Source organism: Delphinus delphis, chromosome 4 (assembly GCF_949987515.2).
Source record: "Delphinus delphis chromosome 4, mDelDel1.2, whole genome shotgun sequence".
Lineage (NCBI taxonomy): Eukaryota > Metazoa > Chordata > Mammalia > Artiodactyla > Delphinidae > Delphinus > Delphinus delphis.
In genome coordinates, this window is record NC_082686.1 from 11642542 (window position 1) to 11661161 (window position 18620).

The following is an 18620-nucleotide window of genomic DNA, read 5'->3' on the forward strand; positions in this document are numbered from 1 at the left end:
CAGAAGGAAAGAAATCATAAAAATCAGAGCAGAAATAAATGAAATAGAAACAAAGAAAACAATATCAAAGATCAATAAAACTGAAAGCTGATTCTTTGAGAAGATAAACAAAATTAATAAAACATTAGCCAGACTCACCAAGAAAAAGAGGTAGAGGACTCAGGTCAATAAAGTTAGAAATGAAAAAGGAGAAATTACAACAGACACCGCAGAAATACAAAGCATCCTAAGAGACTACTACAAGCAACTCTATGCCAATAAAATGGACAACCTGGAGGAAAGGGACAAATTCTTAGAAAAGTATAGCCCTCCAAGACTGAACCAGGAAGAAATAGAAAATATGAACAGACCAATCACAAGTAATGAAATTGAAACTGTGATTAAAAAATCTTCCAACAAACAAAAGTCCAGGACCAAATGGCTTCACAGGTGAATTCTATCAAATATTTAGAGAAGAGCTAACGCCCATCCTTCTCAAACTCTTCCAAAAAATTGTAGAGGAAGGAAGACTCCCAAACTCATTCTATGAGGCCACCATCACCCTGATACCAAAACCAGACAAAGATACTACACACACACAAAAAATTACAGACCAATATCACTGATGAATATAGATGCAAAAATCCTCAAAAAAATACTAGCAAACAGAATCCAACAGCACATTAAAAGTATCATACACCATGATCAAGTGGGATTTATCCCTGGGATGCAAGGATTCTTCAATAAATGCAAATCAATCAATGTGATACACCATATTAACAAATTGAAGAATGAAAACCATATGATCATCTCAATAGATGCAGAAAAAGCTTTTGAGAAAATTCAACACCAATTTATGATAAAAACTCTCCAGAAAGTGGGCATAGAGGGAACCTACCTCAACATCATAAAGGCCATATATGACAAACCCACAGCAAACATCATTCTCAATGGTGAAAAACTGAAAGCATTTCCTCTGAGAGCAGGAACAAGACAAGGCTGCCCACTCTCACCGCTTTTATTCAACATAGCTTTGGAAGTCCTAGCCACGCCAATCAGAGAAGAAAAAGAAATAAAAGGAATCCAAATTGGAAAAGAAGAAGTAATACTGTCACTGTTTGCAGATGACATGATACTATAAATAGAGAATCCTAAAGATGCTACCAGAAAACTACTAGAGCTAATCAATGAATTTGGTAAAGTTGCAGGATACAAAATTAATGCACAGAAATCTCTTGCATTCCTATACACTAATGATGAAAAATCTGAAAGAGAAATTAAGGAAACACTCCCATTTACCATTGCAACAAGAAGAATAAAATACCTAGGAATAAACCTACCTAGGGAGACAAAAGACCTTATGCATAAAAGTATAAGACACTGATGAAAGAAATTAAAGATGGTACCAACAGATGGAGAGATATACCATGTTCTTGGATTGAAAGAATCAATATTGTGAAAATGACTATACTACCCAAAGAAATCTACAGATTCAATGCAATCCCTATCAAATTACTGATGGCATTTTGTACAGAACTAGAACAAAAAATCTTAAAATTTGTATGGAGACACAAAAGACCCCGAATAGCCAAAGCAGTCTTGAGGGAAGAAAACGGAGCTGGAGGAATCAGACTCCCTGACTTCAGACTATACTACGAAGCTACAGTAATCAAGACAATATGGTACTGGCACAAAAACAGAAATATAGATCAATGGAACAGGAGAGAAAGCCCAGAGATAAACCCACACACCTATGGTCAACTAATCTATGACAAAGGAGGCAAGGATATACAATGGAGAAAAGACAGTGTCTTCAATTAGTGGTGCTGGGAAAACTGGACAACTACATGTAAAACAATGAAATTAGAACACTCCCTAATGCCATACACAAAAATAAACTCCAAATGGATTAGAGACCTAAATGTAAGACCGGACACTATAAAACTCTTAGAGGAAAACATAGGAAGAACACTCTTTGACATAAATCACAGCAAGATCTTTTTTGATCCACCTCCTAGAGTAATGGAAATAAAACCAAAAATAAACAAATGGGACCTAAGGAAACTTCAAAGCTTTTGCACTGCAAAGGAAACCATAAACAAGACCAAAAGACAGCCTTCAGAATGGGAGAAAATATTTGCAAACGAATCAACGGACAAAGGATTAATCTCCAAAATATATAAACAGCTCATGCAGATCAATATTAAAAAAACAAACAACCCAATCCAAAAATGGGCAGAAGACCTAAATAGGCATTTCTCCAAAGAAGACATACAGATGGCCAAGAAGCACATGAAAAGCTGCTCAACATCACTAATTATTAGAGAAATGCAAATCAAAAGTACAATGAGGTATCACCTCACACCAGTTAGAATGGGCATCATCAGAAAATCTACAAACAACAAATGCTGGAGAGGGTGTGAAGAAAAGGGAACCCTCTTGCACTGTTGGTGGGAATGTAAATTGATACAGCCACTATGGAGAACAGTATGGAGGTTCCTCAGAAAAACTAAAAATAGAATTATCATATGACCCAGCAATCCCACTACTGGGCATATACCCAGAGAAAACCATAATTCAAAAAGACACATGGGGCTACCCTGGTGGCACAGTGGTTGAGAGTCCACCTGCCGATGCAGGGGACACAGCTTTGTGCCCTGGTCTGGGAGGATCCCACATGCCGCAGAGCAGCTAGGCCCGTGAGCCATGACCGCTGAGCCTGCGCGTCCAGAGTCTGTGCTCCGTAATGGGAGAGGCCACAACAGTGAGAGGGCTGTGTACCACAAAAAAAAAAAAAAAAGACACATGCACCCCAATGTTCATTGCAGCACTATTTACAATAGCCAGGTCATGGAAGCAACCTAGATGCCCATCGACAGATGAATGGATATAGAAGATGTGGTACATATATACAGTGGAATATTACTCCGCCATAACAAGGAATGTAATTGGGTCATTTGTAGAGACGTGGATGGATCTAGAGACTGTAGTACAGAGTGAAGTAAGTCAGTCAGAAAGAGAAAAACAAATATCGTATATTAATGCATATATGTGGAACCTAGAAAAATGGTACAGATGAATGGGTTTGCAGGGCAGAAATTGAGACACAGATGTAGAGAACAGAAGTATGGACACCAAGGGGGGAAAGCAGTGGGGGTGGGGCGGTGGGTGGTGGTGTGATGAATTGGGAGATTGGGATTGACATGTATACACTAATATGTATAGAATGGATAACTAATAAGAAGCTGCTGTATAAAAAAAAATAAAATAAAATTCAAAAACCAAAAAACCCACATGCAGCAATGAAGAAAAAAATTATATTTATATATATATTATATATAATTATATATATATAAATATAAATATATATATATATATATATTTATTTATTTATTTATTTTCTTACAGTCTAGAGGCCAGAATTCCAAAATAGGTTGACAGGGCTGCCTTACTTCTGGAGGCTCTAGGGGAGAATCTGTGTCCTTGCCTTTTCCTGCTTGTAGAGTCTGCCTGAATTCCTTGACTTGTGGACGCTTCCTCTTCTTTAAAGCCGACAATGTAGTGCCTTCAACCTTTCTTTCTCCAATCTCTGCTTCTGTCATCACATCTCTTTTTCTTTTTTTAAAATTTGCGGGAGTTCCCTGGTGGTCTAGTGTTTAGGATTCCGGGCTTTCACTGCTGGGGCCTGATTCAATCCCTGGTCAGGGAACTGAGAGATCCCACAAGCCTTGCCGTGTGGCCAAATATTGAAAAATTTCTTTTTCATAAAAAAATAAATTTGAGATATAATTAATATATAACATTATATTAGTTTCAGGTGTACCACATAATATTCAATATTTGTATATATTGCAAAATGATCTCTACAGTAAGTCTAGTTAACATCCATCACCACACAGAGTTACAAAATTTTTTTCATTGTAATGAGAAGTTTTAAGGTCTGCTCTCTTAGCAACTTTCAAGTCTGCAATACAGTATTATTAACTATAGTCACCATGCTGTACATTATATAATCAGGACTTAATTATTTTATAACTGGATGTTTGTACCTTCTGACCACCTTCACAAATTTCACCCCACCCCCTGCCTCTGAAAACCACCAATCTGTTCTCTGTATTTATGAGTTCAGCTTTTTCTTTCTTTCTTCCTTTTTTCCTTTTTTTCTTTTTAGATTCCATATATATGTGAGATCATATGGTAATTGTCTTTCTCTGTTTGACTTATTTCACTTAACATCATACCCTCAAGGCCCATCCTTGTCACACATGGCAGGATTTCCTTCTTTTTTCATGGCTGAATAATATTCCGTTGTATATATACTGCAGTTTTCCTTATCCATTCATCCATCAATGGACACATCTTCTTTTCTGACACTCCTGCCCCCTCTATCCCTTATAAGGACCCTTATGATTACGTTGGGCCCACATATATAACGGAGGAAAATCTCCCCATCTCAAGATCTTTAATCTAATCACTCCTGCAAAGTCCATCTTGTCAAGTAAGGTAACATATTCACAGGTTGTGGGGATTAGAATGTGGACACTTTCGGGGGCCATTACTGAACACACCAGAGGAGCTGCACGGAATGACACCAGACAGGTGGGTAGCTGCTCTTAGCACCTCTGCTTTGGGCTCTTGCGCCAATTCAGCCTTGCACGCCCCCTCACCTAGCACACCCACACCTCTAAATCCTGGCATCCCCAGGCTGGCCACTACACCACACTCCCTCTCTCTCAAAATCTGAAAGCTGTGGACCTTGCAGGACTCTGCCTCCTAAGACTGGCGTTCACCCTCTTCTTGTTAAACTCAGTGCACCGTTAACTTGGTGGGTGTAAAAGCCTACCTTAAAACAAGAAGGGATAGAAGAATTAGCTTAGTTTTCTAGAGCTTGGGGTTACAGCAGGTGAGAGTGGAAAGGATTGGCTGCATTTCTCCAGTAATCTGTATACACTCATTTGTGAAATAGGCTATGACTTTCTGTTTGCAAAAGAGCATTCATTGGGCCATGATGTGGGTAGTGCTGGCCAGTCATTAAGTCTACAGTAAGTCCCCTACCTACGGACCTTCAAGTTGCAAACTTTCAAAGATGCGAATGTGCATTCGCATGTCCAATCACGTAAGTTCATGTGTCTGGTGTACCTTGTCATGTGCGTGCCTCCTCTACAAGTGGTTGTGCTTTGTGTACTTTACAGTACTGTATAGTGTACAGTAGTACAGTATCTTTGTTTCAAGCCCAGGATGTCTGGAAGCAAGAGTAAATGCAGTGGGTATACAGCCAACTGTGTTATTTGGGTACCTAGGCTAACTTTGTTGGACTTACGAACAAATTGGACTTAAAAATGTGCTCTCGGAATGGAACTCGTTCGTATGTAGGGGACTTACTGTACTGGTATGGAAGAGAAAGCGTTACTGGGAACAACAGGCTTCTTCATTTATCTCCTTCCTCAACACTAACAATTCTTTCTGGGTACACATTCCCCTTAAAAAGGCTTGTGCCAGAGTTGAGACTTCCAGGAAAAGCTGGTGTTTGATGTAATAATGCGTCACCTGGATCAGCATATTGGCTTAGCTTGGGCAGGACCTATGAAACATCAGCTGATTTCTAGAACTCAATAAGAAAAAAAAAATTCCATACCTCGTTCTGTAGAATTTTAAGGCAGCCTAGAATAATAAATACACTATATGGTGGTGTAGACTATTTTATATATGGTAGTGTGCATCTGTTAATCCCATGCTCCCAAAGTATCCCTCCTCCATATGCAAGTATTTTTTTTTCTTTATAAATTTATTTGTTTTTGGCTGCATTGGGTCTTCGTTTGCTGCACACAGGCTTTCTCTAGTTGCAGCGAGTGGGGCCTGCTCTTCATTGTGGTGTGCGGGCTTCTCATTGCGGTGGCTTCTCTTGTTGCAGAGCACGGGCTTTAGGCGTGTGGGCTTCAGTAGTTGTGGCATGAAGGCTCAGTAGTTGTGGCGCACAGGCTTAGTTGTTCCGCGGTATGTGGGATCTTCCCGGACCAGGGCTCGAACCTGTGTCCCCTGCATTGGCAGGCAGATTCTTAACCACTGTGCCACCAGGAGGTACAATGAAATCTTTTATGTTTAAAACGTGGTTTTTGAGTAACTATTACTGGATTCATTTTATATACAGTGTATATTTTGGATAATTTTAGATTTACAGAAAAGATGCAAAGATAGTACAGAGTATTCTGTATGCCACTTATCCTGTTTTCAGTTTCTCCTAAGGTTAAGATCTTACATTTGTCAAAACCCAGAAACCAAACTGACACCTTAATATTAACTAAACCCCAGACTTTATTTGGATTTCTCCAGTTTCCACATTAATGTTCTTTTTCTGTTCCTGGAGTCAAGTCCAGGGTACCACCTTACATTACACTGGATTCGTTTTGAACTGGCAGATATAGGATTACAAAAAGTGTAGAGTTAGTTATATGGTTTCTTGTTGGTACCATTGAAATCTGGGCACTTTTCGTTTTGAGTTTTGTTTGCTTTTTGAAAATAAACTAGATCATAAAGACAAACACCTGGATTTGTCCCTTACAAGCAAGCGTTTGCTAAGGGGGAAAACTTTAAATTTCTTGATAATTTCAACATGCCTTACTTAAAAATTGTGCACAATGAAGAAACTTTGGAGGTGATGGATATCCGTTATTTTGATTGTGGTGATGGTTTCACATATGTAAAAACACATCCAAAGGTATATTTCAAATGTGTACAGCAAAAAGCATACCAATTATACCTCAATCAAGCTGCAAAAAAAGAAACAAAAAAATTGCATGTCATGTTTAAGATCTTAAAATAGGGTTGCAAAATGCTTAGTCGATGATTATCGAGGCATCAGATCAATCTATATATTCCAGGAGTCAAATTCTACCTCTTAGAAAACCTCAGTGAGAGAGAATTTTAACTGTAAAGATATTCCATCCTTAATGTGAATTAGGAATTTCTCCCTTGGAAATGAGACCAGGACCCATATAGAAAATGATCCCCATTCAATGCTAGTGGCTCTGATCTCCTAAGGTGGTTCCACACTGGAGAGACTCCAGTGTCACTTTGGACTTGGAAATACCAACAACACAGTGATGCAAACTGGGCCTCACATGCAAACTGGGCCTCACTCCACCTGCCTGGCCAAAGGTCACTGGGGCTGATAAGAAGTGAAAATGTGCCAAGAAGCCAGAGTTGTCTCCACTGAGAATTGGATGTGTCATATTTCAGGCTGGTGTTGAAGGATTTAAAAAAACCAAGTATCACAGAACAAAATAATTAGGCCATGGGAAAATATAGTAGATACAATACAGGTGCACAATTCCAATCCACAACTCCAAGATCCAAAGAGTCTGAAAATCACAAGCTTTCGTAATTTATGACCTGAGTTAACATGAAGCTATATATACCCTTTAATTATGCCATAAAATGCGAACGTTACACGTTTCCCTTGAGGATGATCAATGGTATGATTACAGGGTGCTGGCCCATACACTGCCACAGGGGCTACATGATATCACCTGCAGCATCTCACCTTTCTAAAACCCCAAACTGCAAAATATGACTGGCCCAAGGTTTCTAGGTAAAAGGTTGCGCTTCTGTGCTGATAACCACTCCCAGTGACCACACATCAGTACCTGGTATCTTGGGGAATCTTGTCAACCAACCTGTAAAGAGGAAATTGGTATCCCCTTCTTACCTTCCTACTCTACATTGGAAGTCAGGGTCTAAATTGGAAACAACAGAACCCACCCTAGCTAGTTCAAGTAGAAAACAAGTGTCTGAAAGGGTATCAGGAAGCAGAATCCTTGAAGAGCCAGAAACCAGGCCTGGGGGCCCCATGGACAGGAAGGGTTTTCACATCACCTGTGGGCAGTTCTACTGGGCACATTCTTTTCCTACAGCCTCACCAGCACCAAGGTTTTAAACTGGGTGATTTTTGCCCATGTGGTAGGAAAAAAAAAAACTTGTGAGATTTGTATCTTTTGACCATGAATAGGTTGACTACCTTTTGTTTAAGAACATTTGAGTGTCCTTTTCTATGAACTGTCTGATCGCATCTTTAGCCTCTCTTTGGGTGGGTTATTGTCCCTTTTAAAGTTGATTTGTATTAGTGATATTAGCCCTCTTTAGTCATGTGTGTTGCAAATATGTCCCCCAGATCGTAGTTTGTCTTTTGAATTGGTTTGTGGTCATTTTTCCCATATAGAAATTAATACTTTTTATGCAGAACAATGAAATATTATACAACTGGAAATGAATGAGTCAGAACCAAATTGACAGATAGAGGTTGATCTCTTGTTTGGAGCAAGTGAAAAATCTTAGGGGCATGAGAGTGTGTTTAGTGCACTCCCGTTCTTATTTAAAAAATATGGTTGTGCATGTGCTCTATATTCCGTAAAGATACACAGGAAAACACTAATGATGGTTCAATACATGAACATGCATTGCTTTTGTGTGTATATATACCCTTTAAAAAAGACAAATGTTCTTTTTGAATTTTGTGAACTGTGGATGTGTTATCTTCCCAAAAAAACGATTAATCAATTATTTAATGTAATTAAAGTGATAATTACTTCCCTTTCTGCTTCTGAATTTTTTTTTCCTTAGAAGGAAAGAGATTCTGTAGTTTAACATTGTTAACAGATCCATTCATGTTTTCTTCTAGGACTTCGTTTCATATTTATTTAATTGTAATTCATATTTATGTAAAGAATAAAGTTAGGATCTCAGTCCTTTTCTTCCTGTTGACATTTTAATTGGGATAGTCCTGAATTTAGAAAATCATGCGGTGAGAATTGACATATTTTACAACCAAGTGGACCTTTCTATTTATTCATCTTCTTTTATATTCCTCAAAATAATCCCTTCTAGTTCTTGCTAAGTTTATGCCTCAGCATTTCATCTTTTTCTTTTTTTAAAGAACTTCTTTTTATTTTATTTTTTAAATTTTATTTATTTATTTTTGGCTGCGTTGGGTCTTCATTGCTGTGCGCGGGCTTTTCTCTAGTTGCGTCGAGCAGGGGCTACTCTTGGTTGCCGTGCGCAGGCGTCTAATTGCTGTGGCTTCTCTTGTTGCAGAGCACGGGCTCTAGGTGCGCGGGCTTCAGTAGCTGTGGAACGCGGACTCAGGAGTTGTGGCACACGGGCTTAGTTGCTCCGCAGCATGTGGGATCTTCCCAGACCAGGGCTCGAACCCATGTCCCCTGCATTGGCAGGTGGATTCTTAACCACTCAGCCACCAGGGAAGTTCCTGCTTCTCATCTTTTGATGTGTTATTGCCGTGATTGTAGAAGAGAACTTTTCTTTCATTATATTATTTTATTTTTCTGATAGGCAGTGTTTTTGAATGTGTTTGTGCTTCTGAAAGAAGGCATAGGTATTGAAAGTAATTTTTTTTTAAACTGAGACATAATTGACATATAACATTGTGTTACTCTTAGGTGTATAACATAATGATTTGTTATATGTATATATTGCAGAATGGTCACCACCATAGGCTTAGTTAGCACTCATCACCACACATGGTTACAAATTTTTGTTTGTGTATGTGATGAGAAATTTTAAGAGTTACTCTCTTAGTAACATTCAAATGTACAATACAGTACGGTTAACTATAGTTACCATGCTGTACATTACATCCTCAGGACTTATTCTTCTTATACCTGGAAGTGTGTACCTTTTGACCCCCTTTAACCCATTTAGCCCCCAGCCACACCCCCTGCCTCTGGCAACCACCAATCTCCTCTCAGTATCTATGAGGTCTTTTTTCTTCTTTGTATTGTTTTTTGTTTTTAGATTCTACTGGTGAGTGAGATCATACAGTATTTCTCTTTCTCTCTCTGACTTATCTCACTTAACATGATGTCCTCAAAGTTCACCTATGTTGTCATCAGTGGCAGGCTCTCCTTTTTAATGGACGAATAGTATTCCATTGTAGCCATGATGTCTGTAGGACTGGTTTTTGTTTCTCTGCAGGAAATTTGCTTTGTATAGCTTACTTTCATAAGGTGTTCCATGATTAAATCCCCTGTTTGTTTCTAATACCTTTCCCATTGATGGTCTTCGGTTCCTCACCTTCACTCTCACATCATCTTCTACGGGAATGATTTTGCCTCCTCTTTCACCTGCCATCACACACCATTCAGATGGAGCCCATGTTCTGAGGTGTTGTTTCCAGAGACCTAAAAATGCACAGACCCAGATGATGCTTTGGTGTTTATAAACAGCGGCACGGCCTCGGTTGGTGGGTGGACCCGGGCTAAGGCTTTAGCGCGGTCAGCGTTCGCGATCTTGCCTTCTTACCCAGCCTGCCCCTGAGCAGATAGCTGCTCCTCTATCTTCCGGGCCCTGGACAGGATTTAGACTGGGTGGCTTGGTTGCCAGTTAATGGTACTGTTTACGTAGAGCATCTCCCCTTAGAGCTGGCAGGGCCACCCCACAGGGATGTGGTATGTGAGCAGTAAGATTCCGAAGAGTCCTAACTGTTGCCTGGAAGGGGGTGGGGGCCCTGAAAAGATGCCAAGGTTCCGGGCTGGCGTGGGGGACCCCCGGGACAGATTTCTCGGTGTAACTCTGGGGTCAGTTTCGCCAACAACAATGGCAGAGCAAAGCCTGGAAATTATTGAGAATTTCAACGATTCTCCCAGGAGGGGAGAGGAGTCGAATGAGAAAGATGCCTCGTAAAGGAGGGGATTCGAGTTTCTCAGCTGGTAGTTCACTCAGAGGAGTCACCCCCGTTGGGGGCCAGAAGGAGAGGAGAGCGAGTTTCCCAGAGGTGATGTTGTAGGGTGGTGAAGTGGCCTGGGCTGAGGTCCCCTGGGGAAGGTAGACTCTCAGGGCAGGGAGGGCTCCTGCCAGGAGAGGAGAGAAGCGTCGTGGCCTGGAGGTGCGCCCAAACCCTTGATACTGGTGGCCAGTTCCCTGCCCCACACGCCCACTGGGCAGGACCTGCCCTCCTAGGAGCATGTTCCACTAAAGCTGGGGAAAGGACAGATGGCAAAGGAAGAAAGCATGATTGCAGCTGGGAAGGCCCTGAACATGCTTAGGTAAACACAGATTGGACTTTCCTAATGGCATCATCATTCAGATCCTGGAATCAGCCCCGGGGTTGCTTAAGAATAACAGAAAAGAGACGATAGAGGAGAGTTAGCTTCCCAGAGCAATGTTTTTTGGCTAGCCTACACTCAGCGGAGCCCAGGCAATTTTGCAATTGCCTTGTAATTTGTACACAACTCGCTTAGTGAAAATAGCCATCTGGTTCACATCATACGATGTGTGCTGCTATGTGGTTGATGTGAGAAGACACTTTTACCAGTGGTTAAAGCCCTTCGGATTTTTTACCGTTGATTGAGAAGACAAAGTGACATGTGGTTATTATGTTATAACCACACAGTATCAAAGGTTACCTAGCTAAGTGTGAAAGTAATAGTAAGCATGGCAAACATCAAGAAACTTAGGAGACTATTCCTCGAAGCCTTTTGAATACATCCAGTACTGCACAAAAATCAAATACGTTCTTCTCAGATCAAGGTCATGTGCTCTTGCATGTGCTGAAACCCCCTCTCAGGGTGCCGAGGAATCAGACCCTGGTGAACGAGTCTCCTTGGTACATTCTTTCTTTTTAATTTTTAAAATTGAAATATAGTTGACTTACAATGTTGTTTTAATTTCTGCTGTACAACAAAGTGACTCATTTATACACATAAATACATTCTCTTTTATATTCTTTTCCATTATGGTTTATCCCAGGATATTGAATATATTTCCCTGTGCTATACAGCAGGACCTTGTTGGTTATCCATTCTATATGTAATGGCTTGCATCTGCTAATCCCAAACTCCCAATTCATACCCCCCACCTCCCCTCCCCCTTGGCAACCACAAGTATGATCTCTATGTCTGTGAGTCTGTTTCTGTCTTGTAGATAAGTTCATTTGTGCCATATCTTAGATTCCACATATTTCTGACTTACTTCAGATTATCAGATTACTTCTGATAATCTCTAGGTGCAACCATGTTGCTGCAAATGGCATTATTTCGTTCATTTTTATGGTTGAGTACCCTTCCATTGTATATACGTACTTGGTACATTCTAATGTCCCATAGAAGAGTGATAGAGAGGTTTTTAATCATGTCGCTGAGATGCAGGGTAGTTTAGAGAAGGATAGGTGGACTCTGTCTCCTTCTGGAAATAGATGTAACAAACAGCTCAAGCGACTTCACATCAACAAATACTGATGAACTGACTAGGCATGTGACATTCCAAAGGACGTAAAATGATAACATAGACTCTGCCTCCAGGATCTTGCAATCAAATAGCAGAATAAGATGGGAACTCAAATAAGGCAGAGGAGGAGGAAAGCAAAGAGAGTTCTTAGTAGGAGGGGGCTGGTCGACAGGGTCCACCGCTGCAGAGCAAAAAGATGGGAGAGATTGGACCAAATCTTGGGGTGTGGTTGCCGGGGACAGCAGTGGCTTTCAGAGAGCAGCAGGCAGGGAAGCCAAACTGAGAGGGATTCACCAATGAGTGGGTGTGAGGAAGCCGAGAAAAGTGTGGTGCTGAGGTACGGTGGTGAGCCCAGGAAGTGGTGGGGCTGCAGGAAGTTTGTGTCATTTTTCTTACGTAGAGGAAGACCTGAGGATGTTTATAGATGTGGAGAAGGAACCAGTGGAGGAGGGATTAAAGACGCCGAACACGTGAGAGTGATCACCAAGCTCTCTCCGTGCCCGGTATGCAGACCTAGCCGCGCTTCATAACTGCTGGAAGGCATTCAGAGCACGGGTGTTTCATCGCTTAATGAGTATTGTTTTGAGTTTTGTTTGCTTTACAATGAGAACCTATTAATATCCTACTTGTGAGGTTAAAAACAACAGCCAGAACAGGTGTTTGTTGAGGTCGACCTTGTTCCCCGGAGGGGCTCAGGGCAAGTTTGAGCTCAGCTCAGACCTTCAATAACAACATAACAACTATGGATAAATAAACGTCTATGCATATAATGGAATAGTGTTCAGCTGTGAAATGGAACAAAGTACTGACACGTGCTACAACATGGATGAACCTTGAAAACATTATGCTAAGTGAAAAAAGCCGGGCACAAAGGGTCACATACTGTGCGATTCCATTTATATGCAATGTCCGGAACAGGCAAATCCAAAGACACAGAATGTGGATTGGTGGTTGCCGGAGACCTCGGGGAGGAGGGGTGTGGTGTGACTGCTTAACGGGTACGGGGTTTCCTTTCGGGGTGATGAAAATATTTTGGAATTAGGTATAGGTGGTGGTTGTACAACATTGTGAATATACAAAATGCCACTGAAATTATAATATACTTTAAAATGGCTAATTTTATGTTATATGAGTTTTATCTCAATTAAAAAAAACAACAACAGGGAATTCCCTGGCAGTCCAGTGGTTAGGACTCCGTGCTTTCACTGCTGAGCACCTGGGTTCAATCCCTGGTTGGGGAACTAAGATCCCATAAGCTGTGCAGTGCGGCCAAAACAAACAAAAAACAAACAAAAAACAGCTCAAAATGATGCTGGGCGCTGCCCATTGCTGGACTCTGCATTCTTCCCTTCAAGGGTTTGTTACTCACTAGCCTTGCAAGTCAGCCCAGTCCACAGTTTGCTGGTCTCTGAAATAGGGATCCTAACATGCATTAGGGCAATTAACCTCCTGGCACCACGTGACTCCAGCTGATCTCCTGCTGTCCTCCTCACGGCGTGGATTGCGTGCCCCTTCCCAAAGCTTCATTGCATCTCAGTCTTTAGCCGATGTTGTGGCTGAAATGTACCAGGCTCTGCAGGGGCACCCACCGTCCTGGTTAGTCAGGGATGGGGCATTTCCTCAGAAGAGGGAAGTTCAAGTGCTGAAACTGGGAAAGTCCCGGGTAAACAGGGATGAGTGATTGCCTTATCTTGTGCTCTGGTCAAACGATTTGCAGAAGTCAAGACTAAGATCTCTCCAGTTTTGGGGGACAGTCCCAGGTTCTCTCATCCTGAGATGGTCTTCTCTTGAAGTCATAGGGTCACATTACAGATGTGTGACAGGGCTCCCGTGGGCCAGGGCAGGAGGCTGGATCTTAAGATTAGTGAAGCCACACCAGCACTAGATTAGGGGCTGGATCAGTTTCTCCTTTTGTAGTGGAAATTGGAATTTCTTTTGAGGTCCACTTTGAGGTCAGGTTGCAAGGTACAGAGATGCAAGGCAAACTCCCGAGGATTATGCTAATGGTAGTGAGAGGACCTTGGCAGGACCGTTAGGGCTGGACAAGGACCTGGGGCTTAGATGCAGTCAGTGGGGGAAATTAGGAGATGCCTCAACCTGGGAGATGCAGATTTACTGAGACACCAGGGAGGCTCCGAGAGAGAGTGACTGGGACTCTACTGTTTTGCTTTGAAGTTCAGTGTTACTGGAGCCCATCTGATGCATGGAGGGTGGGGAAGCTTAACTGAGGCTGATGGAAGAAAGATCAGTGGGGGTCCTGATTCACCTTAAGGGCCGGGTGTGTGAAGGGGTTAGGACCGAGGGGATCTGAACAGTGGTCTTGGAGCCTAAGTCATTGGGGAGGAGTGTTAGTCTGGGTCAACCTATGAGGGACACGACCACCAGCGCATTGTGGGGTGCCTTCTGGGAAGTGGTTGTGTGTGAATCAAAAGTGGGCTCTGGGACTTCCCTGGTGGCGCAGCGGATGGGACTCTGCGCTCCCAATGTAGGGGGCCCGGGTTCAGGGAACTAGATCCCACATGCATGCCACACTAAGGAGCCCGCCTGCTGCTACTAAGGAGCCCACATGCTGCAACTAAGACGCAGTGCAACCAAATACATACATAAATAAATATTTTAAAAAAGGAGGCACTAATGCACTCTTCGTAACAGCCCCAAAATGGGAACAACCCAAATACCCATCAATTTATGGATGGATAAAGAAACTGGTCTAACTGTATAACGGAAATTATTCAGCAATAAAAAAAACCCCAAGTACTTCCCTGGTGGTCCAGTGGGTAACATTCTGTGCTCCCAATGCAGGGGGCCTGGGTTCGATCCCTGGTTGGGACACTAGATCCCGCATGCATGACACAGCTAAGAGTTCTCATGATGCAATTAAGAGTTCTCATGCCGCAACTAAGTCCACATGCTGCAACTAAAAGATCCCACATGCCGCAACGAAGATCCTGCGTGCCACAACTAAGACCTGGTGCAGCCAAAAATAAATAAATAAATAACATTTAAAAAAAGAAAAGAAAAATGGAGAAAGTCAATGAACCCAAAAGTTGGTTCTTTGAGAGATCAATTAGAAAACAAAAACCAAAGAAACAGCTAAAAAAAAAAAACCCAAAGTGTGCACGTTACAACGTGGATTAGCTATGAAAACCTTGTGCCAAATGAGAGGAACCAGTCAGAGGTCACATGTATGATTCTCTTTATATGAAATGTACAAGATAAGGAAATCCATGGACAGAATATAGATTAACGGATGCCAGGGGATGGGAGGAGGGGGATGGGGAGGGACAGTTGCAGGGTACAGAAGGTCAACTCGGGGGGTCACACATTCTACCAGTGTGCCTCCCAGAGTCATGCTGTGTAACCTCTGCGGGGCCCATTATCCATGGGCTCTGTTTATGCTTCAAGACCAGCGCTTTGTGAAGGAGTCTCTGACGCATGGAGGTGATGGGGAGGGAGGACAACACAGCCCAGATGCTCTCGACGCTCTCAGTCTCTTTTGCTCAAATGTGGGTTTTCTGTGTCACAGAGCTGAGTTTTGCCCTGAAGTTGTGGTTTCCTGTCTCTTGCCAAGCTTCTGTTTGCCATCCTTTCGTGTGAGTTAGAACAAGTCATAACTGGGGGTGTGGGAGGCCAAGAGACGGCCCAGCTCAGTGCTCTCAGTTCTGGCTGCACTTTAGAAATACCTGGGTCTGTGTAAACACTAGCAACGCCCAGGATTGTACACAAAGTCTCTTGAGTCAGTTGCGGTGGGTGGTGAACACCCACACCTTGACTGTACAGCCAGGATGAGAACCCCTCTTCTGCAGAAAATATTACAGAATAGATCAAAGTGCATGCAGGCAAAACAGAGGGGGAAAGTATTCCAGAGATGTCTCAGGCAGTGAATTAATACAAATACTGTGTTATTTTCCTAGGTTTTGTGATGTCCAAGATATTTGATTCCTTTATGAGATTTGTAAATTGTAATTTTATTTTCTCATTCTACACAGCTGTTCACTTTTGCACCAAATTTTGTATCCTTTTTCTCAAAAAGGGACTCCCAAGATTCTATGAGTTTTATGCCCCAAAACATTTGGGGTCTGCTTCTCGTCTAAAGGCTCACTTAGGTTCACGTTTAACATTTTGGCAAGAATATTTCACACATATATCACATTAGTGCTCCCATAATGACTGTGTGTCTCAATTTTAATGACCACTCAGTTAAGGCATGACAAGCCAGATCTGTCCACTGTAAAGATCCATTTGTGCCGTTGCAATTAGCAAGCAGTCAGTGGAGTAGTATGTTGTCACTGTGCAAACATTCCACTCCCCAACTTTTCACTGAATGGTTTTAACAAGCATTGGTGTTCCTTTCTTGAGTCAGTTACACCACTGGGAGTTGCAAAATGCTAATTGTATGATTCTTTCACTCATTTTGCCTTTATTGTCTGTAATTCTTCTATGAAGAAAGCTTTCCCTTGTTGTTTCACAGATGACTTTTTTTTTTTTTTTTGCGGTATGCGGGCCTCTCACTGTTGTGGCCTCTGCTGCCGCGGGGCACAGGCTCTGGACGCGCAGGCTCAGCGGCCATGGCTGACGAGGCCCAGCCGCTCCGCGGCATGTGGGATCTTCCTGGACCGGGGCACGAACCCGCGTCCCCTGCATCGGCAGGCGGACTCTCAACCACTGCGTCACCAGGGAAGCCCTCACAGATGATTTTAATGTCAACCAAACGTCGTTTAGAAGCAGCGACTCAGTCCAATAGCCACATTTACAGAGGAGAAATACCGAGGTTCAGGTAGGTATAAAGATTTGCTCAAAATCACACAGTAACTGGCAATCAAAGGCTCCTTTTTTTTTTTATACCAAAAGAAAAACCTTTCCCTTGAAACAATTCCAAAACACCAGAGCAGTGCATACCAAACTGTTGTTCTTTTAGAACTCCTGTCAACACGTCCCAGAACAGGACCTGGCTTGGAAAATACTACCAGGTTTTGGGAAACATTAGGAGGCTTTTCATTTCATCCAGGAATGGAATTAGCTCCCCACTCTCTCATGGCCATTATTTATCATGGTTCTGAAGGTTCTGGCTAAGAAAGTAAGATAAAAACTAAAAAAGACGTATAATTGCTAGAAATAAGAATACAAAATCACCACTATGTAGTATAATACTTTTTCTAGAACAGCAGTTCTCCTTTTGGCCTCAGAACCCCTTTACCTTCTTAACATTTACCCTCTTAAAAATTACAAAATGGCTTTTTAAAAATGTGATATATATATATATATTTACCATATGAGAAATTAAGACTGAGAAAAAACCTTTAAAATATTTACTTATCCATTCGGAAGTAAAAAAAACCAATTACGTGTTAATGCAACGAATTCTTAAGAAGAATGATTATATTTTCCCAAACAAAAAGCATCTGGTAAGAAGAGTGCTACTCTTTTGTAGATTCACAGATCTCTTTAACCTCAGGCCTGCTGGAAGGCAGCTGGGTCCTTATGTTTGCTCTGTACTCAGTAGGTGCACTGTCATGCGTAATGCAGTCAGTGGGAAATTCCACTTCACACACATGAGAGAATGAGTGAAAAAAGCAAATAACCTCTTGGTTATTATTATGAAAATAGTTTTGACCCTGCGGACCTCCTGAAAGTGTTTCTGGGACTATAGTTTGAGAACAGCTGTTCTGGAACACTCAAGAGACTCAGTTAAAAGCTTTACTAGTATCTATTAGCTTGCTAAAGTGGCTGGATAAATGATAAATATATGAAGACAAATCGCTTTCCCATATACCAGCATCTCTGGAATGTCCCAGGCTCAACACAGTGTGTGTTGTGTGTGTGTGTGTGTGTGTGTCCATTGTGTCACCTTTATAGCAAATCTGGAATCTTAACAATCCAAGGCTCATGTTGCTGGGAGTCTAGGCTTTTCAAGTGTTCCTTTTCCCTAGCCATTCCTTCTAGGGCTCCTGGATGGGGCAAAAAGGGCAGACAAGATGGGGAGGCAGAGAATGAGGGCTCACATATATCATCAGAACTGTGCCTGCTGTGAGGAGCCCTACTGTGTGCTGTTGGCCCTCCCTCCAAGTCCTCCCCCACACTGTACTGCTGACATCCGCCGGCCAGGCCTTGCAGAGAGGATCCCATGCTTCTCTTGGTGCTGCCTTGATCTTCCCATGGCTCCTGGGCACTGAGGGGAGCAGGTGATTGAGAGGTTGGCCCAAGGGGTGGTCAGGAAGGCACCTCACAATCTCTGGGATCTGCCACCCTCTCTGGCACTCTGGCCCACCAGCCAGACCTCTGCATTCATGGAGCATGTCTCAAAGGGGCAGTGCTTTCTCTTCCTCCAGTTCATCTCCCTTCCAGGAGCTGCCATCAGGGAGCGGAGTTTGTACAGGTGGGTCCCTGAGCCTCATGTGAATCAGTAG